This window comes from Sciurus carolinensis, chromosome 4 (genome assembly GCF_902686445.1).
Source record: "Sciurus carolinensis chromosome 4, mSciCar1.2, whole genome shotgun sequence".
NCBI lineage: Eukaryota > Metazoa > Chordata > Mammalia > Rodentia > Sciuridae > Sciurus > Sciurus carolinensis.
Genome location: NC_062216.1, coordinates 100,880,494 through 100,908,276, shown reverse-complemented (window position 1 = coordinate 100,908,276; position 27,783 = coordinate 100,880,494). Strand labels below are relative to the sequence as shown.

At 35.6% G+C, this 27,783-nt stretch overlaps 1 protein-coding gene across 1 annotated transcript in view; it reads left to right on the top strand.

Moving 5' to 3' along the window:
• Slc2a13 (solute carrier family 2 member 13) overlaps window positions 1–27,783 on the top strand; it is a 349,537-nt gene that overhangs the window by 161,379 nt on the left and 160,375 nt on the right. The gene's annotated exons all lie outside the window — the stretch shown is intronic.

Below are 27,783 nucleotides of genomic sequence, written 5' to 3'. Positions count from 1 at the left end.
AATGTAATCTCAAAGAGAAAAAAATGAGTTTTAATTGTAAGTAGAAGCTGAAATACTTGAAACAAATATTTTAAAACTTTCTCAGATAGAAAGTTATCAGAGTATAGGGAATCAGTTTTCATCAAAAAAGAAAATGTGTTTTGTTAAACATAATTTTCGGAAGATTTATTAAATGCTTACTTAGCATGCTGATTATTGTCCTAGATGCTCGGCCTCTTACATATATTAAGACACATTTTTATTTTCCAAGCATATCTTCGAAGAAAGATAGTTTGGTGTTATGGTTGATTAAGCCTCTTTTCTCCAAGATTACGGTACTTACCCCTGAGATGATTGAGCTTTCCTTGGCTGACATGATACTGTGAGGGAAGCTTCAAGCCCTGCGAACATCACATCAAGGCTCTGAAAGAATGGCATCATAGTGGAACCATTACTTTCCATGACCTTGTGGGTCTTTTGTGTACCTGTCTTGGTTTAGGCTCCCCCCATAAACAGACCTTAAAGTCAGCATTTGGGTGTTCATATTTTGGAATGATACCCAGAAGCACAAGTAAGAGAGCTAGGAAAAGAGGATAGGGAACTGAGTAAAGGGGGCACTGCTTAGCAGGGTATCTGCCTGCCAAGTACTCTATGAGGATAAGTGTGGACTATGCCTCAGAATTACCCCAGGGGTATTACCCACAGTCCTCATCTCAGCCTGAGGAGTGGTGTCCTTGCAAATGTTAAATGCAGTCTTCCAGGTCCACCCAGCAGCGGCTTATGGTGCCTAAACTCTCAGGCAGTGAAGCAGAGAGACTAAGGGGTTGAAGTAGAAACTGCTAGACCCTGTAGTGAGTTTCTATGATAGCCACAGGAAAATTCAGAGAGGGGCCAGGAGCATATGCAGCAGGGTATTAAGAGCATTGATTAAAAACCCTGTGTCTTCAAATTTGTGAAAATTGAGTTAGCACAATATAGGCATGAATTTTCTTACTACCTTTCATGAATGTAGCAAATTCATTTTCAGTGAAAAAGGTCTATAATAATTGTCTACTATTGGAAAATAAGCAATAAATATGGAAAGTTCATAATAAGAAATGGTGAGATTATATTTTCTTGAGTATTCTGCTTTCTTTTATAGGTTATAAATAATTTTGTCTTGATGCAGGAATCTTAAAAATACATGTGAAAATACTCATTTATTTATACCTTCAACCAAAATTTACTATATTGTTATTACAATTCAAAGATCTGTAAGTGTATATTCTGGTCATTGAGATGTCTGTATTCTAAGGAGATAAACACAAATAATTACTGTATATAAAAAACAAGTTAATATGCTGTAGCAACACAGGAAAATGACTAATTTTCCATAGGACATAAAGAAGCTACATATAATATATGTTTGTTGTATTTTTAAAAATTTCATTATATAGAATGGTTTTCTGGGCAGAAACATGGTACATCAAATACTAAAAAAACAAAAAAACAAAGAACAACAACAACAAAATACCTTTGATGTTAGACTTGGATTTGAATTCAAACCCACTACACTTAATAGCTGTATAAACCCACAAGCTACTTAACTTTTCAGGGCCTTGATGATCTTAAAATCAGGAATTTTCACGTTCTTGTGATGATTCAAAAGATAGCATGTATGGTTCAGGCCCATGGAAAAAACCATGTCCTTGTTAACTTTCCTTCTGTTCACTGTGTTTTATAGTTCAGAAATTCCTAGGCATTCGTGCAAAGTAGAAACATCCAAAGTTAAACCCATCCTCTTTGACCTACACTGATTGATTGGTCCAGGATTTGAGGTATGCTCTATAGACACAAAATTGTTATGATACCCTTTGTTAATGTGTGTCTGTTTTTATAGCAAAGAATCTGGATAGTATTTTTCTTCTTGTAGTTGTTGGAAGAATGTTGTCCACCTCAGTATTAGATGTGATCTTTTCATCTTAGATTTAAGTCAAGGAGAAAAGCCCTGAAAGACCTTGGCTTGGTAAGAGTGAATAATGCCTCCTTAGGAGGTTGTGGATCTGTAGCTGAATATACCCCATGTGGCTTAACTTGTGACTTAAATCAAAGGATTGTCAAATCCTTTTGGCATGCTTTCTGAATCAGATGTGAGTTTAAGGTTCTGTGATAATTAATGGAAATTCATCTCCATGGTTTGTGAAGTGTTGGCAACTAAGGTCTTGGGCTTGCCAGGATAGTCTTTAGAAATAGGAAAACAATTTCCTAGCCTGTCCTTTCTGTGACTCCTTTGTTTTTACTGAAAGGCAAGGAAAAGAAAGGGAGATGCTGCATGAAATTCAGGGATGTATCCCAGGAGATAGGCTAGCTACCGCAGTAGAGCAGAGCCTTGCCCTCCAAATTATGTGACTATGAGAGTAACACCAGTCTGGCTGGGTCCATGTGAACTATCATAAAATTTTAGACATGTTCAGACCTTAATTCACTCTTAGAACAGATAGGTTGGCAGGTGCTGTGCTAGGAACTAGACGTCCACATCTACATTCCCGAGCCGCCACCCCCTTCATTTTAAGACAGGATTGCACTAAGTTCCTTAGGGCCTCACTAAATTGCTGACTGGATTTGGGTGCACTGGCCCCCAGCCTATAGTGTTGGGCACTCATCTTTCAGTAAGAAGGGGGTGACAGGAGAAGGGGCAGAAATGGTAGAGATTCACAGATTCCGTTTTGTGTGTGTGATTGCCTCGAACTTGCTATTCTCCTGCCTCAGCCTCCTGAGCTGTTGGGATTACAGGTGTGTGCCACTGTGCCCATTTCTTTATCTTTAAAAGGTCATGCTGTGACCTACTTTGAAGATGAAATGGGCAACTGAGTGCTAGCTATTTACAAAGTATACTTAGAGGATGCTAGGAAGTTCTGGTCTTCTCTTCCCATGTTCACCTTTGTCCTCTCGGGGAGTTGGCCACCAGACTCTCACCACTTGGCAATTGTTCTTGAAAATTTCCCCCCATCATAGCGGTGCATCTTAAGTCTCCTTCATGCCTTTTCCTACTCAGTATGTTCCATATTATTGGTGCTTCCAAGGTCTTGGCTTAGTCTCTTTCACTCCCGTAGTTCCATTGATCATCTGCATGCTAAAATGATCATCAAATTCACGTTTCAGATCCGAACTTCCTGGTGATACTCTTTTATACCACCAAACCCATATCTGGTGTCACCCCAAAAGTGGGCGCTGGAGAGTTCCCACAAGGGAGTGACCCAAAGCTTCCTGAGTTGTGACCAAGTGGGATTCCAAAGAAAGAAGCCCGAAATTCCAGGGCAGTCAGTCCAAAGCATGCACTGAGGAAACTGACCTACAGAATATTGCAGCTTATCCTTACAATAGCTGGTGAGAGAAAAGGGATGTTCTGCCTGGGTATGTCTGCAGCATGGGCATCAGGTATGGAGTTTACATGAGGGTTTAAGGGATTTTGGCTCAGAGTCATGGTCACTTTCAGTATTTTAGGCATCACCCAAATACTTCTCTTAGTGCCTGGGTTCAAGGGCCTGGCTTGGGCCCAGTTTTGTAGGATAAACATACACCTGGCATTCTGTGATATTTGGTCAGTTCACAGAAAGCAGGGAGAAGGAATTGGAGGTCTCTACAGGTACACACCTACAAGTCCATTTGTGGTGCATTTTTACTTGGGTGTCCCATTTTTATCAACCACAACATGTACAAAACTGAATCTACCATTTCTGCCCCTCTTCCTGTCATCCCTTCTTACTGAAGCTTGAGTGCCCAAGCCTGTAGCTTGGGAGGCAGTGCACACAAATCCAGTCAGTTGTAATTTCCTTCAGTTTTACTCCTTTAATACCTCTTATATCATCCCTGTTCTCTTCATTCCAGTTATATGTTGCTGGAAAAGTGACATAGTCGGGAATCACCAGTTTTGCAAGTAACAACATTCTACTCAAACCTAACTTAAGAAAGTCAGTTTACAGTAAAAGCACAGGATATAAAGGAAAGAAATAAAGCTGTACAGCTGGTCCTAGTAGAAGGTCAAACCCAGTGCCTGTAGAGTCACCTGCTCAGCCTCTGCATCTGTGTTTGTCCTTGCTTCTTCAGCTGTTTGCATCCTTTTTTCTTTCTTTCAGAGATCTTCCTCTTTTCCTCTCTGTCAGAGATACTTCTATAACCAAGCAACCAAAATTGATGGACTTGAATTTTCCCAATTCCTAATCCCCAAGAGAAAAAAAAATCAAATTAAATCTACCTTAATCCAGGCATGTGAGACCAAAGTGCTAAACTACAGTGTAGAAAGATTTTTCTGCCATAAATCTCACCTCCCTCAATTTATGCCACATGTCTGTTTATAAACTTTACAAAACAAAATTAAATCCTCTCTCATCTTGGTTTAAAATTATTTAATGGCTCACAGCATTCAACAAAGTTCAAAGTCTAGAGCCATTCATGGTTTGACTCTTGTTCATCTCTGAACTGCCTGGTATCCAGCTCTTCCCTGCATTCTGTGCCTCCTGCTCCATAGAAACTCTGGTACTTTTGGCAATGATTAAAGCAAATCTGAACGTCAGTGCCTTCGTACATGCTATTCTCTCTGGCTCAGGTACACATCTTACCAAAAAAGATCAGCAAACATGGATCAAATGCCATCTCCTGAACCTGGAAGCCAATTTAAATCATCCTCATCTGGTTTCCTATTGTGTTCTGAGTAGATATCTCTTATAATAGTTCTGTTTTAGTATAACCATCTATTTTTATTTTTTTCCCCAAAGATCATGCAAAAGCCATAGTCCCCTTAAAATATTTTCCAGTAGAGCTAGCTCAATTTTACTTACTACTGACTCTGTTGTTCATAGTTAGTCATAGCATGGTGTTACCGTGGAATTAAGTCACACTCATTCTGACTGTGTGAGGTCTTTCTTATTACTTCCTTACTAGTTTGCAGTTATGATCTTAGGAAAACAAAAGCCTCGTTTTTTTGAGCCTTGAAAAGAAGATTTTTCAAAACACTGCCAAATTAATCATGTTCTTTAGAATCATGTGTTAGTCAGCTTTCTATTACTATAACAGAATGCCTGAGGTAATTAACTTATAAAAAGAAAAAGTTTATTTTGGCTCTGGGTTTGAGAGATTCCAGTTCATGATCAGGTGGAACCATTGCTTTTAGATCTCTGGTGGGAGTGCTGTATAGCAATGGTAGGAGAGTGTGGTAAAGCAAACTACTCGTCTTATGGCCAGGAAGTTAAAATAGGGAGGGGCCGAGGTCCCACAATCCCATTCAAGTCCATGTCTCCAGTGACCTAAAGACATTGTGCACCAGGCTCTACCATCCCACCTCCTCTTAGTGCCACCCTGAGGACAACCCCTTTGGGGAGACATTCAGCATCTAGACTATAGCAAGCTATTATAATGATTTATAATATTGCTTAGGTATACACAAGTTTAGTTTGAATTTCAACAGTAAAGATTTCCAGAAAAATTTGTTCCAGAAAAACAGTTCTTCAAGTGATATTTTTTCTCAGGACAACTGAATAGCCAAGTTGGGGATTTCTGTCCAAGTTTGTGATTATACTTCCTGTGGCTGATGGAATTGTAGGATTTCAAATGCTATTAAGCTTCTCCATGCCGAGACAAGTAGTCTGATAACATGTCATTCATGGCAGGGGGACAATGAACAATGTCTCTTGGTAGTCCATCTTCATTTATTCCGATAAGATTATATTTTACTGGACAGATTAAAATATACAGAACTCAGTATAAAGTGCTTCTGTTTCCATTTCTTTAAAAACAGTACCAGAAAACAAAAAAAAAAAATTATAGTTTTAAGTGTGCAGTTTTAACTTTAGTTTTCTTTGTACAATTTAACATCATTTTCCTGAATTCTTCTAATGACCCCTTCTTCAGTTTTCTTAAGGCTCTCTTCTCAGCTGCATACCCAAATTATGTCAGGAATCCAATAATTTATCTAAGATTGTTTCCAAGGACTAAATTTGGCATCCAGGTATACTTTCTTGAGAAAGATCAGAGTTTATTAAATTTCATATTCATGTCCACATTTCAGGGGTCTGCACTGCCCCTTTGGACTGGTATGTGTCTTCTCTGGTCCCATGCATTTCTGGCTACTCCTTGTGGCCTGGCCCTATCTGGGCTTTTGAGCTGTGCCACCTGCCCTGGGGAATCAAGTTTTTGAATATTCTGCTTAAAGCGTTACTCATGCGTGTCCCGTTAAAGGCTGCTTTGCCATGATAGCTGACATTTAGATTGCTCTGGTTTTAGGAACAGGAATATGGCCTCGTTGTTACAACAACAGCCACAGACACTCATAAAATGTTCAGTTTCATTTTTTTCTATCCAAGGCCTCCACATTTAAAAAGCAGTAGTCTTTGAAGTGAAGGGGATGAGAATGTTATTCGCCCCCACCTTACAATTGCTCTTTTAAGTTGAGAAGGAGTATGCTGTTGCTAACTTTGGAATGGAATAGTCCTATCTAATAACACGTTAGAACTACCTGAGAAATATTTAATGCACTATAATGTGGATTATTGGGTATTATACCATTATTTTTCCTGACATCAGACAGATATAGGGTCAAATTTCATCTTATTTCCTGACCAGGTGTGCTACCCAGAGTGATCAGTGTAGCTACTTGTAAAACTTGGCTTTTTGATCTGCAGATGGGGTGGTAAAACCTGACTTTTGAGAGTAGTGCTCCGTTCTCCTTCTTGCCCATCTCAGTGGGTAGGCCTGCTATCCAACTAGTTGCTCAGACCCAAAATCTAGGAATCATCTTTTATTCTTTCCTCTCTGCTCCCTATGTCCAGCTCTCCAGCAAGTTTTAGCTCTACAAATGTGGCTCCTACACTGAGGCATTAGGACACATTACAAGGGAGCTAAAAGATATCTTAAAATTTCAAGTAAAAAAGAGTCCTATGGTGACTATTAAGTATTACCACTACTAAGTAATTTGCACCTTGATAAATGGAACTAGTAGGTATTTCTTCAGGCCTGTGCGTGTTGTGAAAACTACTGAGGCACTGAGGAAAGTCTGGAAAGAAAGCAAGAAAGTTTGGCAAGTTGTGCCCTATCACTTAGTGCCTATCCTTCCTCTGATCTTCATCTTCACTGCTACTGCCCATCTAAGCCATCACGACCTCTCACTCTTTTACTGCAGTAGCCAGCCTTCTGCTGGTCTTCCTCCTTCCATGCTGATCCTTCATAAACTGTTCTCCAAAGAGCACCTTTTGAATGATCTCTTAAAAATGTAAATAAGATCATAGGTCTCCATTATTCAGAAACTGTGGCAAGTCTTCATCACACTTACAGTCAACCCTACCCCTCACATAGTCCACTGGCCCCATTACCTACCCGCCCCAATCTTCTCCACCATCTTCATCCCCCACCCAACCCTCTCATTCTCTAAGTCTCAGCCACTCGAGCTTCTTTCTTTCATCTGTTTTGTCCCCAAAAGTGTGTTCCTCTCGTAGACACATTGCCATTGCTTTTCCTCTTCCCTGGAAGGAGCTACTTCTGTATCTCCACTGTAACTGATTCCTTTTCGCTCATGTCTGAGTTTAAATGTTACTGCCTCAGATAGGCCTTGACCTATCATCTTTTATTTTCTTCATATTACTTATCACTGCCTAAAATTATCCTCTTTGTTTACTTATTTATTGGCTGCATGCACAGTGTCCATCTCTACTGTTCACCTTTGGCCTCTGTCCAGGGTACCATAAACATTCAGAATATGTTGATTATATGAGAAATGCAGATAAGCATTGCTTGTTTCCTTTTTTTTTTTTTGTGACCAGATGTTGTATTTGTTGTGCATTGTCCTGTTGCTGCTGTTTTGTTCTGTCTTTTCTTTTCATAGTAGTCTTGCTGAAATATTAGAAGATGGGGAGCTAAATGTTTGGGTGGTTATTTTAAACAGTGGACCATCTATTTGTATTGCTTCAGTAGTCAAGAAAAGGAGTACAGTCATATTGTACTCTACTTGCCTTGAGGTATCTGACCTCTGAGTTTTCAAAGTTCACTCTGAGTGAACTGATTAAATAAGGAAAACTCCTTTTCTCCTTTCCACTTTACTGGAGTAGTAGAAAGTAAAATAAAAAAATTCTTTTATACCATTCCATTAAAATATAAAACAGCATGGAAGAAAAGATGTTGAACTAACTTTTGAGTTTATTTTTTTACCTTGTCCAAGAGGGCTGGATTGCCAAATTAGATGGTGCAGATAAAACTTTGCAGTAATCAATAAAGTTTAAAAAAAAAAGTATCTACATGAATAAAAAAGTTTTGATGCATGCACTTCAGTAAAACTGATATTATAACGTGTTTCAATATAATAAATTTGAACTATGATAATATTTAATAATTATTATAAAATCCAAACAAATAAATTTAGATAAGTATTTATAATTATAGATATTTATATCTGGGCATTTTTTTTTTGGTGGGAAGAAATTTCCCTCCTTCACCAGTCTTTACAAAGTCTGTTCTCAACTTACTAATTGGGTATTTTGTAAGGTTTTCAAATTCAGTTGGAAATTGAGAATTGCATGCCAGTAGAAATTGTGTATCTCTGTTAAGCTGGTACATCATCATAGTTATTATAGGAGAACCTTTCCAAGTTGGAACTCAAGATTCATAGTATATTTTCCTCAGACATGAGAATTCCTGTAGCACTGTCTCCAGATGAGAGTGGAGTTAAAGAACACAGGTGCTTAGGAAGCCCACACTTCTCCAGGTGCCAGCAGGAATAAGAGTAGCAGTAAGAATGCCAATCATAGTAGGGTGAGTGTTTTGCCCTTGGTATTGAGGAAGGAAGTAGATGATGCTGTTCTAGTCAGAATCTTCTGCACAAGATTGTTCCTGTTATACTTGTTAATAAGTTGTAGCCTGTATGCAAATGGAATATGAATATATTAGTTAGTAATTCAAATGATTTCTAAAAAAATTGACACTATTTGGGCTTCTCAGCATGAATCACACAAAAATATAGTATTTGTTAACACATATTCATTAGAAGACCAATTTGTGAAGTAAATTGCTTATTAAGAGTGTATTACTCACTCTGGTTGCATGTATATAATGTGTCAACAACCAGATTTAAAAAAAAAAATGTTGCTTAGCTACTTCAGTTGTAGAACATGATTTAAATAGCTTGATGGATTTGACTATTGTTCTATCAAAATATAGTGAAACAAGTTTGCCTATTTTGCTGATTTTAATTTTTCCAGTAAATAATATACAATATATGTGAAGTCTGTTTAGGGTGGTAGATCACAGACTTGTTTTAAGATTATTCACATTTTTTGTTTTGATTTTAATTTTTATCACAGTATTACATGTACAAAAGTCAAGGTACTGCCAGGTTTCTTGTGAAACCCCCTCTTGTCCCTGCCCCTCTCTTCCCCTTTTTTCCCCCTTCCTCATTTTCTGCTTTCTACTTGCCATAGCTATTTCTTTCAATATAAACACCCTGTGTTTCTAAATCAGTAACATTTATGTAGGTATATTATTTTCCAGTTTCTGAAATTCTGTATTCACTTCACTTATAGAACATGAAGTACTGCTAAGATCCCTCCCCACCCCCAATATAATTCTCTCTCAGGATTTTAGATGAATTTTTCATTGTTTTCAACATTATGACTGTAGAAATACTGTTTGCAGCTGAGCAGCTCAGCATGTGGGGACTTGCATTTACTTCTGTTGTGTACTGTGTCTTTTGTTTGCAGCTGTAGGAAGCCACTCCACCCTTCTCCACCGACTGCCTGATGCTGGGGAGGCTGACCTGGCCAACTGGCTGATAAAATCATACCAATCTTTTCTTCTTCCTCATTAGTAAATAGTCACCACATCTGAAATTTGCTCAGTGTTCAGTGGACCCTTCAATAATTTTTCAGCATACTCTTCAGTGTAAAACCCACTTGCTCTATAGTTAAACCTAATGGAATCCTAATGGGAAACCTCAAGGAATCCATTCCCGTGGTAGTATGTTCCTGCACCTGGCATTTCTTGGGTTCCCTGTTCCCTGGATCCTACATCTTCATTTATTCAAGCTTATTCTTGTCTTTTTGATGGTTCTTATTCTGGTAGTAATTTCCTGTGAAAAGCTCCATGGGGAATAAAATCAATTTCAGACCATGAAGATCTTTGTTTGGTTCCAGACGTGATTGTTGTTTTGCTATCTCAGAGTTTTTGATGTCATAAGTTTTTCTTGTGGTTCTTTCTACTAATTTCATCTTGCCTGCTGCCCTCAGGCCTTCTGTCTTGGGATTCACTGTCTCTAGCCAGGAAATCTCTGCCTTCTCTCTGAAGAAGGTGGGGGAAAGTCATGGGGATTATTAGGTGGGGAAGGCACCTAACTAACTGAGAATTTCAGCCAGTTCCCCGTTTTGATTCATCCTCTGAGTGTCTGCAACCACCCAGTCTTGAACCTCTGTGGATTCTGGCCTACAAACCATCTTGCTTTTTGCTAGCCTTCCCCTGTTGTGCTTAGGTTTTAGTTCTGCCATGTTGTGCCAGTCATCATTTGTCTATCCTCTTTCCATTATCTTAAACGTCTACTCTTATGTTCTTTAGCATTGCACATTTTCTGAAGCTTTAAAGAAAGCTTCAGTTCTACTAAAGAGTAGAACTGGTGGATTTAACTGGAGCTCTTTCAAAATTATTTTAAAATCTTAAAGAGACAAGATGTAGGCAAGCTCATAATGGATGTACTTCTCTGAAATTTATTTTTAAAAATTCTGCATTTAATATTTTTGAAAATTTTAAAGATTTTAATTTGTTAACCACACAATTGAGAATCTAGCACATGGGCTCTATTTTATCTACTCTTCATGAGAGAAGCCCTCTTAACCCCACCACTCACACAAAAAATACAATCAGAGTCTGATTGAAGGAGTGACAGGCTCTTAAATAAGTAAATTTGCAAATTAGAAGTGGCATGGGTTTATAGACTTTATAGGCTTCTCTCATATGAATAAGATTTTTCATGAATCTCATAAATAAGAATTGGGCCAAACCATAACTAATGCTAATGCTGTTTGAACTTAAGTTTTTTTTCCTCCATAGGATATGAAATATGTACAATTTTTTAAACTACTAACTTAGAATATGTTATTCTGACAAAACATTTTTTTTTAATGAAAATATTGCAAAAGGAAAGATTCCAAATGAAGTAGCTTAAGTAATAAACTCATAAGAAATCCTGGCTCTTGATACAGGAAAATTTATTTTGTAAAACATAAACTTTTAATACTGTTTATAATTTTATGTGACTTAATTTATACTTAATGTTTGTATACAGTTTGTTTACTTGAAGTTAATTGTGTTCCACGAACTTTAGTGCATATACCATCTGTCTTTATATTTGGCACTTCCACAGGATGTCAATAAATGTTCAAATAAGGTAATCATATTTTGTATATCTGGATAGTATATTAAGCATAGTGAAGCTTAATAAATGTATCATATTAATCCTTTAGCTTTTCTAAATATTCCTTAAAATTAAAAAAATCTTTGAATACTAAACAAAAACTTCTTGGTTTTGAAAAGTAGTTTTGAGTGTGACAATAATAAATGATATATTCTTGTTTGATATTGTTTAAAAAAGATAATTTCTAGCCTAATTTAGCCACATATGATAAATATACTATTTGAATATTGAACTTAAAGTTTAATAAGTCATAAAATCTCTAACTTATTACATATTTTTAAATGCCATTTTGGAAAAAACTGTCAAGGATATGTTTTTATTTCCAGGCACATTTTTAATTAATCTGATTTACCAATTTTCAAATTTAGTTTCCTTTGAACTTTAATACTAGTCTATACCTGAAAGAAAATCTTAAACTGCAGGTATTTTGGTGTCAGAAATCAAAGGGAGAAACAAAAATCACAGAATTTGAGATTTTTTTAAAGTTCAGTGAAAGAAACAAACCGTAATGGAGCATGTTATAAAGAGAATGGACAAGGACCAGTTTACTGGACTCAGAAGCACCAGGCCATTTCATTATGAGCTATAGACTTCTGGTTCAGAAGAACCTTACCTGTTTAAAATGCCTGGTGCAAGGTCTGTTACCATCCCATTTATATGTGAACAAACTAAACACTTTAGTTCTGAAGGCACCATAAATTATGTAAAGACAGCTTGATGGATTTCTTTATCAACCCAGTGCCTTTTCTCTAGCAAATAACAGCAGGAAGAGACTTTTTTTCTCTATAAATGAAACCTCTAAAGAAATCTTCACACTTAAAGTTTGCACAGTATTCAGTTTGATATTCTAAAGATGGTTTTATTATCTATGTAAATGATGACATGGCAGTTAGTGAAACACATTCCAAATACTAAAGAGCAAGTCACAAAATGCCGTCACCGTCACGTCTCACTTACTTAGTACAATTTGTTTTCTCCTATTTTTTGAAATGTCAGAATATATAACTATGTTTGAATTTAAAGTTTCATAATGAAAATTGGTATACATGCTTGAAGACAACATTAGTTCATATGCTTTTCATCTTTATGAGCCTCTAGACCTGAGAGTTATGTCTAAGGTGCTTTGACTGAAGTTATATTAATCACTTTCTAAGAGTAGTTAATTTTCAGTCATTCTTTCATAAAATATTACATGTCTAGGAGTTGAAAGAATTGCTTAAATGTAAAGGACCACTGCTTTTCATATTTTTAAGTAATTAAATAATATGTTTTGAGGGAAATTTTCTTTCTTACTACTTTAACCTTCTGAGCATTATTTTGGTTCTCTTTATGAAATTCTAAGGAACCTTTGATTCAGTATTGTCATCATTTAGTAAACTAAATAAAATGACCAACATATCCATGTCTCAGAGAAATAATAAGCCTTATTTATGTTTTGCAGGCTTTCTCATTCCTGAAAGTCTACATAGGATATCATAACACCTTCTTAGGACTTCTGAATAAATGAATATGTATGACTTAAATACAATAGTAAAATTATTTATCTTATATTACACTATTACTAGTGAAGATTGGTAAATATTGATAGTTAAATATTTAACTACTGGTAAATATTATAGTAGTTTAAATATGCTTTTAGCTGATTTGGTTTTCTTTGCTTTAAAAAAATTGCTTAAGGAACATAAATACATTTTTTATTTTATTAAATCTTGGAATCTTCTATGAGAAGAACCTAATAAACATGCAGCTCTTATATAATGTGTTGCTTGTTTTCTTTCAAGTATGTTCATTAATCAGCATAACTTTTGATTTTTTATAGGCAACCCCAAAACAAAATAGATGTTGGACTTATGAGGAAAAAATTAAAGTACCTAATGTGACTATTTTCAAGAGATATGTTTAATATGAAAACAAACAAACAAACAAATAGAGACTCTCAGGACAGGAGTAGAAACTGTGAACAAAAACCAAATGCACATTTTTTTTTTTTTAACCCAGGATTGAACCCAGGGGAGTTCAACCACTAAGCCACTTCCCACTTCTTTTTATTTCTAATTTTGATACAGGGCCTTTGTTGCTTAGGGCCTCTCTTAAGTTGCAGAGGCTAACTGTAAACCTGTGATCCTCCTTGTAAGCAAAAATAACTGAGCTGGGGAAGAACCTCAATGGATCAATGATGCTTTAATAAGCAGTGGAGTTATAAGCATTAGAGGGGCTCATTTTCAGGGGAGAAAATGGCAGCGGGTGACCATGAGGATCTGGGTTGTCTAGGGTTTAGCAGAGCCAAGTTATAGGATAAGTTGGTAAACCATTTTTGGCGGGCTCACTGGGAGTGGGACAGGAGAGTAAGTAGGGAAGTTACTGGGCCTATAGTCCTTGGGTCAGCAGATTCATTCAGGTGGGAGTTGGGTGTGAGTTCCCTTTGTGTTTTCCCTTGGCTGAAGCCTGGGCTTCTAAATGACAAAAACTCCAGTTTACCACAAACATCTCCCTGTGCCCAGGGAGGCAGTTGAGGGAACTGCTGCAGATAGGGGAAATGCCCCTGGGTTTATTCTCTATGTCCTTCATTCCTGCCTCAGCCTCCTGAAATGCTGGGATTACAGGTCTGGGCCACCACACCCAACACACTTTATAGGTGAGAAATGCAATAACAAAACTAAAAAAACAAAATAAAACTACTGTATTACTGTTCTAGCTAAATAGCAGAATGGCAATAAATGAAAATTATCAGTCAGAAGAAGAGAGAAAAATGAAGAAAGCCTTTGAATATGTGAGGTAGTTTTAGAAGATTCAACACAGGTACATGGAGCCCCCAGACACAGGAATGAGATTGTAGAGGAGGAAAAAAAAATGAAGAAATAATGGCAGAAATCACACAAATTTGGTACAAGATACCAAAAACTCAGCAATGTTTATAAACTCAACAATGTAGAAACAAGGCAAATGTGAAGAAATTGATGCCTAAACATGTCATAATCCAACTAGTAAAAAACCAGAGAAAGATTAAGTTGTTAAAATAACAACATACACGTGATACATTTATAGTTAACAATGGTTTACAAGATCACATGGTTCTTATGAGAAATTATGGAGGATGAAAGACCTTGGAACTTCTGTGAAATTAACAAAATGAAAGATTTTTAAAAACCCAAAATCTGTTAACCCACAAAGGTATAGTCAGTGAAAGGAGTTTTGTGAGATGAAAATCCATTTAAGAAATATTCATATAAAGAAAAACCGAGAGAGTTTAGACTACTTTTCCTGTACCACAAAATATGCTCAGAGAAATTTGGATGAAGGGAAATGATAATTGGAGAAATTCAGATATTCACAAATTGAAGTGGATGGACATGATACAGATGTCTAAGTACTCATCAAAGACTGTTCCTTTTTAATGAAAATTTGTAATACTTTGAAGCATAATAATAACATCACCATGGGAAATTTATAATGTAGCACCTATTCCACCTCTAATGTGAAGCATAGGCAAATGGCTATACACTTGGTGAGAAGCTTACTTTTTAGAAGAAGTGATCGAAATGTTAAAATGTGAAAAAGTGAAGAATTGGTCAATACAAAATTGTCAAAGTAATTCAGTGGAGAGAAAGTGTCATCAGTAGATGATGACAGAACAAATGGATATCCAGATTTTCAGGGCTGCATTGAGAATCATTGTCCACTGTATCACACACACATATAATTTTGAGAATTGATCCCAGACTGTAAAATTTTAGAATCCAATAAAGTTCTTAGAATCCAATAAAGTAGCCCAGAATGAAGTCATTACCAAAATATTTGAATCAGTGCTTTACTAAAGAATGTGTATAGCTGTCCAATGAGGATTAAAAGATACTCAGCATCATTGGTCTTCAGGTAAACCCTGATTAAAACTGAAATATCATCCCACATCAGTTCAAATGGCTAAGAGTTAAGACTGATAGTACCAAGAAGAGGCTTGAATGTGGAGCAACTCATAACGCCTTAAAGAATGTAAGATGATATAACATCTTTTGATAATTTGTTTAGCATCATTTTTAAGTTAAAAATAAATCTGCCGTTGCCCAAAGCCACTACTCTTTTAGGTATTTTATTTACCCAACAGAAATGAAAGCCTACGTTCATACAGAGACTTATGCACAAATGTTCATAGCAGTATGCTATGAACCAACAGTACTAAACCAGTAACACCAAACTGGAAACAACCAGATGTCACCAGCTGATGAATGGACAAGCAACTCAGTTTATTCAGCAATTATTATGCTAAGTGAAACAAGCCCGTCCCCCCAAAAAAATGTTTGTCTATAGTTCTATCTTAAAATGCTTGCTTGCTTTCCTTCTTTCTTTCTTTTTTCTATTTAGAATATTATACATAGTACCAGAGTTCCTTTTGACATAATTATACATACAAGGAATTTTATTTCAATCCCTTTCCAGGTTTCCCTTTTCTCTGACTCTACCTTCCACCTTTTCTATTGGTCTTCCTTTTGTTGTGGAAATCACACAAGAAGCAGCAAACAGCAAAGAATGGGAGAAACCAAACTTTATATTATGTTGGCGGGCCCAGAGGAGATTAGCACTTTAAAATTCTGAGCACCCCTTAACAACTTTTTATAACATTTATAAGCTATCTAGTGTCATAAATTTTCTAGTCTAAAACAGTACATAATTGGGCACAAGGTTTCAAAAAATGATATATGATTGTACGTAAGGGTCTTCAAGTGGGAAGCGTGTTTACAAAAGCAGACTGCAATAAGGGAGGCTGGCTCTCCCCTTACAAGGCCTGCTCTAGCCTTGAGCCCAGACCTCACAGGGGCATTTACACTTCAAAAGGATGTAGTTAGGTCCTCTGACAGTCCTTTACAAACCAAAAGGAGGGAGTAAATGGTGCTAGTTTTCCTGAAACCCAGCCGGTGGGAACAGGAGGGGACTTTTACTCCACTGGGCACCCATTCTTACAGCTCCTTAGTTACTTCATATCCAGGCCTGGGTCAGTTACCCCCTACACTTTCACACCTTTATTTTCGATTGGTATTTTTTACATATACATAAAGGAGATATTCCTTTTGCTACATTTATGTACATCTATAATGTGATTGTTAGATTTGTTCCCAAGCCTTTCCATCCTCCCTCTCTCCTTTTCTACTCTATTGATCTGTATATTTTTATGCTATCAGATCCTTTCCCCAACTCTCTTCTTTCACTTAATTTTGCTTTACTTCCACAGATGACAAGAAACATTTGATCCTTGATTTTCTGAGTCTGATTTATTTCACTTAAGCATGATTTTCTCCATTTACCAGAAAATACCATTATTTCATTCTTTCTTATGACTGAGTAAAACTCCGTTATGTATGTAGACCACATTTTCTTGATCCCTTCATCTTTTGATGGGCATCTGAGTTGAGTCCATAATCTGAGTATTGTCAGTTGTGCTGATATAAACATTGTAGTAGCTGTATCACTGTAGTATCCCAATTTTAGTTCTTTAGGATAAATACTGAGGAGTGGGATAGCGTGGTCATATGCTGGTTCCATTCCTAGATTTTTAAGGAATCTCCACATTGCTTTCCAAAGTGGTTGTACTAATTTTGCAGTCCCACCAACAATGTCTGAGTGTACCTTTTCCCCCCACAACCTCGCCAGCATTTATTATTATTTGTATTCTTAATATTTGTTATTCTCACTAGAGTTATGTGAAATCTTAATGTAGTTTTGATTTTCATTTCCCTGATTACTAGAGATGTTGAATATATTTCATGTAATTGTTGGCCATTTGTGTTTCTTCATTTGAGAAATTTGTGTTTAAATTCTTTTGCCCATTTGTTGATTTTTCTTATTATTACTTTTTTGGCATTAAGTTTTTAAAAATATCTTTATTTGTAGATGGACACAATAACTTTATCTATTTTTGTGGTTCTGAGAATGGAGGCAAGCACTCTACCACTGAGTCACAGCCTCAGCCCTGGCATTGAGTTGTTTGAGTTCTTTATTCTGGATATTAAGTCCCTGTCAGAGAAGCAACTGGCAAAGATTTTCTCCCATTCTGTAGCTTCCCTCTTCACTCTTGTTTCCTTTGCTTTGCAGAAGCTTTTTAATTTGATGGTATTCCACTTATTGATTCTTGATTTTTATTTCTTTAGCTTTGTTGAGGAAGTTGGTGCCTGTACCTCTAAGATTAAGTGTTGACCTTGTGTTTTTTTCTAGCAGTTACAAGGTTGCTGGTCTAATTTCTAAGTCTTTGATGGATTTTGATTTTAATTTTGTGCAGAGTCAAAGATAGACCTAATTTCATTCTTCTACATATAGATATCCAGTTTTCCTAGCACCATTTGTTAAAAAGACTGTTTTTTCTCCAACACATATTTTTGGTATCCTTGTGAAAGATTAGATGACTGTATATATGTCTGTATCTTCTATTCTTTGTGTCTTCTGTTTCCTTGATCTTCATGTCTACTTTGATGCCAATATCATCTGTTTTTGTTATTATATCTCTGTAGTATAATTTCAGATGAGGTTTTTGTGGTGGTTTTTTGTTTGTTTGTCTGTTTGTTTGGTACCAGGGATTGAACCCAAGGGCACTTTATCACTGAGCCATTCCCAGTCCTTTTTTATATTTTACTTACAGACAGGGTCTTGCTGAGTTGATTAGGGCCTCACTAAGTTGCTGAGGCTGACTTTGAACTTGTGACCTTCCTGTCTTAGCCCCCCCAGCTTCTGGAATTACAGGTATGCGCCACCTTGCCAGACTTGAGATCAGGTATTGTGATGTCTCCTGTGTCAGTTTTCTTATTCAGAATTGCTTTGGTATTCTGGGTCTCTTTCTTCCAAATGAATTTAAGGATTGTTTTTTCCTAGTTCTGTGAAGTATGTCATTGTGATTTTGATGGGAATTGCATTGAATCTGTATATTGCTTTTGGTAGTATGGCTATTTTGACAATATTAATTCTGCCTGTCCAAAACATGGGAGGTCTTTATATCTTCTGAGGTCCTCTTCAATTTCTTTGTTCAGTTTTCATTATGGAGATCTTTTACTTATTTTGTTAGATTGATTCCCAGTATTTTTTTGTTGCTTTTTCTTTTTCTTTTCTTTCTTTTTTCTCAGGATATTGTGAATGGTTTTCCTGATTTCTTTCTCAACTGAATCACTGTGGATATACTAAACTATTGTTTTACGAGTGTTTATTTTATATCCAGCTACTTTGCTAGATTCATTTATTAGCCCTGGGAGTGTTCTTGTGGAATTTTTTGGGCCTTCTAGATATAGGGTCATGTCATCAGGAAAAGGTGATAGTTTGACTTTTTTTTTTTTTTTCTTTGTACCAGGGATTGAACCCAGGGGCACTTAACCATTGAGCCACATCACCAGCCCTATTTTATATTTTATTTAGAGACAGGGTCTCACTGAGTTGCTTAGTGCCTTGCTGTTGCTGAGGCTGACTTTGAATTTGTGATCCTCCTGCCTCAGCCTCCTGAGCCGTTAGAATTACAAGTGTATGGCACCGCACCCAGCTCCCTTTAATTTCTTTCTCTTGCCTGATTGCTTTGGCTTGAGTTTCAAGGACTCTATTGAATAGAAGTGGTAAGACTAAACATCCTTGTCTGGTTCCTGATTTTAGAGGAAATGCTTTCAGTTTTTCTCCATTCGGTATGATGTTGACTTTGGGTTTGTTGTATACAGCCTTTATAATGTTGAGTTCTTTTCCAATGTTAAGTTCTTTCTATCCCTAGTTTCTCCAGCGATTTTAACATGAACAGTTGCTGTATTTTATCAAAGACCTTTTCTGTAACTATAGAGATGATCATATGTTCTTATTCTTAATTCTGTTTATGTGATGAATTACATTTATTGATTTGTGTATGTTGAACCAAACTTGGATTTCTGGGATAGAGACCCACTGGTCATGGTGTATTATCTTCTTAATATGTTTTTATATGCAGTAGTCTAATGCTTTAATGAGGATTTTTGCATCTATGTTCATTAGCAATATTGGTCTGTAGTTTTCATTTTAGATGTGTGTTTGTCTCATTTTGTTATCAGGGTTACACTTGCTTCATAGAATGTACTTTGATTGTACTTGGGGGTATTCTTTCCCTTTAAATTTCATGAGATGTTTTGAGAAAGACTGATGTTGTTCTTTGAAACGTCAGGTAGAACTCTCCTCAGAATCTTTCTGGTTCTGGGCTTCTCTTTGTTGGTAGGCTTTTAATTGCTTTTTCAATTTCATTACTTGCTATTGGTCTGTTTAGGTTTCTATACCTTCTTGTTTTGATTGGGCAGTATGTGTGTCTAGAAATTTGTCAGTGTGTCCTAGATTTTGCAATTCTTGTAGGGTATATTTTCAAAATAATTTCCGATTTTCTGGATTTCAGATATGTTTGTGGTGATTTCTCCTTTTTCATCTTTGATTTTGTTAATTTTGGTCTTCTCTCTTTCTCTTGGTTAGTTTTACTGGGGGTTTATCAGTTTTATTTATCTTTCTGAATAACCAATTTTTGTTGCATTGATCCTATGTATTTTTTAAATTCTCAAGTTCATTGATCTTGGCTTTGATTTTTTTTTATATCCTTTATTCTGTTTTAGAGATTAGATTTTTTTTTTTTTTTTTTTTTTTTTTTTTTTTTTTTTTTGCCCTAAAGTCTTGAGATGGAGCATAAGCTGATTTGGGATCTGTGTTTTTGATGCAGGTGATCAATGCAATAAATGTACTTCATAGACCTGCTTTCATAGCCCAGATTTTGGTATATTATAATATTGTTTTCATTGTTTCTAAGAGTTTGATTTCTTCTCTCATTTCTTCTGTGATCCATTCTTCATTCAAAAGAGTATTGTGAAATCTTTATGTATTTGTGTGTTATTTTTCTTGCTGTTGATTTTTAGTTTCATTCATTTATGGTCTGATAGGATGCGTGGGATTATATCTATTTGTGTTTTGTTTTGTTTGTGTTTGCTAAGACTTATTGAGGCCACTTATTGTGGCCTAGAATATGGTCTGCTTTGGAAAAGTTTCCATGAACTGCTGAGAAGGTACATTCAGATGTTTTGGGGTGGAATATTCTGTAGATGTCTGTTAGATCCTTTTGATTTATACTGTATTTTAGGTTGGATATATATTTATTGATTTTTTTGCTTTGATGACCTATCGGTAATAAATGTGTGTTTAAATCACCCAGTATTAATGTATTAGACTCTATCTGGGATTTAATGTCAGAGTATTTTTAAAATATAATTAGGTGTACTGATATTTGGGCATATATATTTGCTATCAATTTATCTTTCTTTTGAACTGTTCCCTTTACTAGGATGTAACAGTCACCTTTTTTCTTTTGATTAAATTTTGCTTGAAATCACCTTTGTCAGGTATGAGAATAAAAACTCTGGTTTATTTATGGACTATTTGCATGGAATATTTTTTCCCATCTTTTACCTGCAATCTATGAATGTCTCTGCCTATGAGAAGAATGTCTTGCAAACAACATATAGTTGGATCTCGTTTTATGATACATTTTGATAATCTGTGTCTTTTAACTGGGGAGTTGAGACCATTTATATTCAGTGTTGAAATGGATATGTGTTTCTGGTTTACTGCACTTTTGATTTTTTGTTGTGTTTAATTCTTTCTTGATTCCCTTTTACATGATTAGTCTTCTACTGATCTTTAGCTGAGAGTTTTGGGATTCATTTTTAGGTTGTTCTGTGTGTAGTTTATTTTTGAGAATTTGTTATAATGCTGGCTTAGTTGTCATGAATTCTTTTTGTTTATCCTTGTCATGGAAATATTTTATTTCCCTATGAAATATGAAGGAGGACTTTTATGGGTATAGCAATCTTGGTTGGCAGTTGTTTTCTTTCACAGCTTGGAACATCTCATTCCAGGACCTCCTGCTTTCATTGTCTGAGTTGAGAAGTCAGAAGTTTCCCTTTAAATTTGAACTCGTGTTTCTGTCTTGCAGCTTTTAATATTCTTTCCTTGTTTTATAAGTTAGGCATTTTGATTATGATCTGTCTTGGAGGGTCTACGTGGTATCCAGTATGCCTCCTGTATGTGGATGTCTTTCTTCCTTTCTTACATGGTGAAAGTTTTCTTTGTCTCATTGAAAATGTTCTTAATGCCTTTAGCTTGTGTCTCCTTGTTCTATTCTATTCCAGTGATTCTCAGATTTGTTCTCTTGATGTTACCCCACAGTTTTTGTATGTTCTGATTATGTTGTTATTTTTTTCCCTTTATTGTACTGTGTGTACTCAGATTCATCTAATCTGTCTTTAAGGGCTGAGGATCTACCTTCAAAGGCTGAAGCTCTGTTTTCTACACAATCTAATCTGTTGGTGATGCTTCTGATTGAATTTTTAGTTTGATTTATTGTGTCTTCATTTCCAAGAGTTTTGATTGTTTTCTTCAGTATGTCTATCTCTTTATTGAAATGACTTTTCATTTCCTGTGTGTGCTCTTTTAGTTCATTCCTTAGATCTTTTTTCACTTCATTGGATATTTTAGTGATCAGGTTTTTTTTTAATCTTTCTTTGGAGTTCATCCTTTTCCATATCTGTGGGGTCCTTTCTTGGGATTGGTTGATTACATATTTTGGGCTGAGAATTATTTGCCTGCTTCCTCATGTTTTCCGAGGTCCTGGATTTGCACATCAGTTGAGTTGCATTCACCTTCCTCTTACATGGTGTGTCCTTAGGTGTGACGTTCTTTTTTTTTATTTATTGGAGAACCAGAGCTAAACCTGTGTCTTCCGAAGCGGGAGGTGATGAATCAGAATTGCTGAACTACTTTTTTTAAAAGCATCAACTCATGGGAAAATGGAGAGAGAAATTCTAAATGAAAGTAAAATGGCAGTGTCCTCAAAAATGGGTAGAAAATGATGTAGGAGACTAGTAGGTACTTATATGGCCTTTAGTAGTAAAAACCAAAGTAGTTGATATAAAAAGTAAGACAAAAAATTGAAGTGTCTGAACTATAGCCTATAAGCTTCTGAGTAATTTTACCCTCATCTTAAAAATCAGATAATTATTTAATATTTTTAAAAGATGCAGGTGAGAAATATTACTTTATTGTTATCTACACTATTATAAGTAAATAAGTCTTTAAGATTTATTACTATGCCTACTTTTTTTTAACAGTGACATTTGGGGTGAAAGATAAATGACAAGTTGAAAGCTTTAAAATACATTCACTTCATCTTACTGCTTTCTGGAGAGTTTTAGGTAGATATTAAAATGGAAATAATAATAATTTATCTGTGTATGTAGGACATTTGACCTATTCATTTGTGTGGTGTAGTACATGTCATGCTTCCTAATATGTATGATGAAATAAATAAATGTTGAAGAATAATTGTAAAGAAGTCATTCTTGGTAGATTTTCTATAATGTAGTAACAGATGCATAATTAATTTCTGTGTGGAGTCATGAAAGGTGAAGCCCTTTTAACTTGCTAAATGACTGATTCACCTTCCCACATATTTTGTTGGCATAATTAAAAAAAAAAAAAAAACACCATTCTCCTGTGTTTGATTCTGGGAATAATACTCATTTCAGTTGGCTTACTAATTACGTTCTCAAGAATATTTTGAATTTTCTGAGAGACCAAAAATATAGAATATTTCATGTCAATCTTATTTATGTTTATGAGTCTATGTTATTAACACATGCAGAAAAGAAATGAAAGGCATTTTGACTTAATGCATTTTCATTGTATTTCATTTTTGCTATTTACCTTGATAAGATTTATCAATGCAAGTTATTTTGGGTTTTTAAATATAAAAAACCTTGAAGAAAAATAGAATTATTATAGCTTTAGTGGGGAAAAGAAAGTTAGTAGCATGTTTGTGGCTGCTAACAGTTGTATAATATTTTCATGTCTCATAGTTCTATAAAATATATGTAGCTGTACATGTTTTACCTTGTAACAGTGCCATGAAGGGGGCAGAATAAGTGTCGAGGAGCTAAAAGATTTTGGAAAAAATTTTTGTTAGATTTTTCCAATTTTGCTTCTTTCACTTAAAAGATTTTTGTTGTAATTATATATATATATATATATACACACACGTATATGTATACATACATATGTATATTATATGTTGTGTGTGTGTTTATATTATCTATAAATTATAAGTATATAATGGTAACAAAGAAAACTTGCCATTTTGTCATCATTAAGTGTAAAATTAATCGGCATTAATTACCTTAACGCTTTTAAAAAACTATTATCAATGTCTGTTTCTGGAACTTTTGCATCATACCAAACAAACTTTGTACCCCTTAAGTAATAATTCCCACTCCTCTTTCTCATCAGCCTTTCATAACCTCTAATCTATTTTCTGATTTGTGAATTTGCCTGTTGTTGGAATCAGACTCTTGCCCTGTGTCTCATTTGATTTAGCATACTTTTTCCAAAGTTTATCCTTATCGTATCATGTCAGAACTCCATTCCTTCTTGTGGTTGAAAACTCTTCAATGTGTGGGTTACCATGTTTTATTCTCCCCTTTAGCTGTCAAAACCTTTGGGTTTGAAACTCTGGATTATTGTGAATAATTCTGCAATGAACATTAGTATACACATATCTGAGTTCCTATTTTCAATTCTTATTTTGTTTTAAGGACAGAGCCAATACTAGCTTATGTGGATTAGAGGCAGTATTGGGGTAAATACTGGGAGGGTAGGGTAAGGTGCTGTGTTCAGAAATGGAGTGGTGATGTTGTCCAAAACAATTAATGTACTTAATGCCAGTGAAGTTCACACTTAAGAATAGCAAAGGAACAAATTTTATGTTTGCCACCTTGCTACTTACTACTTAGAATAATATAAACACACACACACACACACACACAAACACATTAGCCCCTCAAAAAAATTAAAGTGAAGGAAGCAAAATTGGAAAATCTAATAAAAAATATTTCTAAACTTCTTGATTCTATTTTGCATGATAGAAAGTTAACGTTAAAAAAAAAAAAAGAATTGGGACTGGGGAAATAGCTCAGTTGATAGAGTGCTTGCCTTGCAAGCACAAAACCCTGGGTTCAATCCCCAGCACCGCAAAAAAAAAAAAAAAAAAAAAAAAAAGAATTGTATTATCCTATATAATCCTGTTTTTAAGGAGTGAAAAGTCCAGAAGTATCATAGTATCATTTCTCAGGCCTTGGATGATGTCATTGGAAGTCTTTCTTCCCACTTCCCCTCCTCCATTTTCTGGTTATCCATGCTTTCTGTTGCCTTAGAGGGAGCCAGCTACTCTTCCCCCAGTAGTTAGAACAAAGAATCTTAGTCTCCTAGCTGGTGCTGATTAATATGACTTGGGACACTGGTCAACACAAATCACCAGTCTCTTTTTTCAGCAGGACGAAGGAGATACGATACTCCATACGTGGGAGTCTTGGGCCATTCTGCTTGGGGCATGCAAAGATGGGAAGGATTGATCCCAAAGGAACCACAGGGACAAGAATGGGAAACCACAGTGGTTTCATCAGAAAAGGTTGCACTGAACAAGGAAAACATTTTCCTGTCAAAATCAATAGAATAAGAAGGTTCTGCTAAGTATCAGGGATTTCTTTTTTGTGCTTTTCATTTTCAGTTTATCACAAGCTTTTATATATGCAAACCTCTAACAATTTAGGCTCTACAGACATTGACATGTTTCTATAGTAAAACTTATAAGGAGCATGACAGATGTTGAGAAGTATATGTTATCTTAAAAATGTCAACAAATCAATAGCAGCACTGGGACTCAAGCTGATTGCTAATGTACTTGCATACCTTGATGCCTCTGAGTTGACCTATTATTTATTAGCACTTTTTTGGATTTACGAAATTTTTATTGTCATATTTAGGTTAAGTCGTTTTCCCATATTGAAAAGTTAATTTCAACATTATGTTAGCTGTTATTTGAATGAGTCTTATTGGCATATCTGATTAAATTATGATATAATTTAATTTTCCCTACCCTTAGCTAGAATGTCTGAAACATACAAACAAGAATTACAGGCATATCTGATATGCTCAGTGAGGGTCATTTCATTACAGGTTTTGACTTTTACATACTACCTTATTCATGGCTGAATAAGGATTGTGAGTTGCCAAATTAGAGCAATATAAAAATATAATACTTATGCCTTGCGCTGACCCTTGTGGGGGATGTTTTGTTCTTCATGGATCGTGGACTGATAAGCAGTAATGTCTGTCACTTGCAAACTCTTTACTCCTGTGCAGGTGATTAGAGGTGCTGAGACCTCTCATTACTTTGCCATGTGCATGTGGCTGGGACACATTCTTGTACTTAAACACACTGAAGGTACCAGAAATGGGTCAAAATGTGACAGTCAAGGCAAAAGAGAGCTGCCTTTCTTGGTCAATGACTTTTTTGAATTAAGAGAAACCTGCTTTTGAAAGGCTCTCCAAGCTGTTACTGTTAACTGAAGATTATCATTTTCCAGCATCAGAGGAGGAAAATTTGTGCACCTGAAAACAAGTTAATCCCCCAAGGCAAACCCAGCAATCATTCACACTCAGTTCTCATCCTTACATTTCCCCAGCACTAGGTACTCCATTAGAAACTTGATGCATAAAACCAAAATCAATTTTTTTTAATTTTATAGATTTCAGAATCTTTCATGATCTTCTCACAGACTTCTGGTTTTCTGTGTTTGAACTACTCTTGGCAAAAATGTTCACTCAAAGCACTGCTATGCTTAGTGCTGATTTTGTTTAGGCTTGCTTATTACACCATCTAATGAGGACTGGAATGAATTTTCTTCTGATTACCTGTCACTACTTCATGGCCTAGTACCTGGCATTTTAGTAGGCATTATAAAGATGAGATCTCCTGGGGTGGTGGTGTTTGTGTGTGTTTGTATGTACATATACAGAGGGTTAGTCACAGGTGACTTTATTTAATCTTCACAGTACCTTTTGGTAGTTGATATGATTATTGTTCTGATTTTATAGAAAAGAAAACTAGAACTTAGTGAAGTGTTTTCCTGAGGTCTTAGAGTCTAGTGATCAGTTTGGCTGGGATTCAGAGCCTGGACTTCACCCCAGAGCTCTAAACTTCTCCACTGTCTCTATAAATATTCATTGACCAGATGCTTTGTTACACAAAGAAAGGAGAGACTGTGCTGTATCGTTTATTTCAGTCTCTGTCTTTGTGCAGCAGTTCTCCTTGGGATAGAGAATGAGCACAGTGGCACCTCTAACCCTTCCGTCCTCACTTGTCCCTTTCCATAGTATGAGCCATTAATTACAGAGTAATTGAGTTAGATTCACCATTTGATTAGGCATCTCTGTTACTCAGGATAATGTGCTAGGTTTTCTGGGAGATAATTAATATATGGGAATTCACAACCTCTTTCTTATTACTACACATACATAGGTACATTTAGGGATATGATTGTTAAGTACAGAAAAAAAGGTTAAAAATATATTTGCACACACACTCTCTGAATACTGGAAGGCTTTAATTTTAAATGGGAGGGAGGCATTGTAGAATGTCTTGGATGAGGAACAGAACACAGGCCAGATGGGCCTCTTTCTATCAGGATTGGTTTGATACTATTTCACAACGATGGTGAATAACAAAGCTTTTTGAAATAATATTCAGAACTAGTAGGTATATCAAGGTGCCAAGTGTGGTTTAGGAAAAAATGTTGAAGAATTTACTATAATAGCTGTGGAGAATGTGGAAGGATGCTGAGGGAAGCTCTACAGTACTCTTCTTGTCTGGTTATCAGGTCACAAACTACCTGGACATGAGTGAAGAGCACCTCTTAAGTAAGTAAACTCTTAGGAAAAAAGTGATTTTCACTAATGTATGGCCTTTAGAAAAAGTAAAAGTTACTATTTTTATGAATGTTATAAAATATGGAGCATTCGAAGATGTCCTGTGGTGGTATACTCGTGTCCTTTTAAGCTTTTATGTTATGATCTAAAGCATCATGTTTTACAATTTCCTCAGAACATTTTTACCACACCTGTGGTTTGAAATCTTTGTATGTGTTGATGGACATTTTAAGTCCTGTGTTAATTCACTATCACAGAGACAGCTTAGATGTACAACTAGGTTTTCCTGAAAAACAATGAAAGGAGTAAAAAAATACACAGTTTTAAATATTAGATTGTTTCAGTTATTCCCACTGTAAAAGGTACATTTATGTAACTTAGCTGTTACTATCAGTACTGTCATTTTAAAGATTAGCCAAAAAGAACATTTATTACATATACAATTTATATTCTTTCATATTAACTATTACTTTCATATTAAACTACTCAGTCTACACTCATTATATCCAAAATGTTTTTAACTTCAAAACTCTGTTGATGCACATTCACCATCCTATTTTGTAGGTATTTATAATGTATTATAAAATAGTTGAATATTTCTTCCC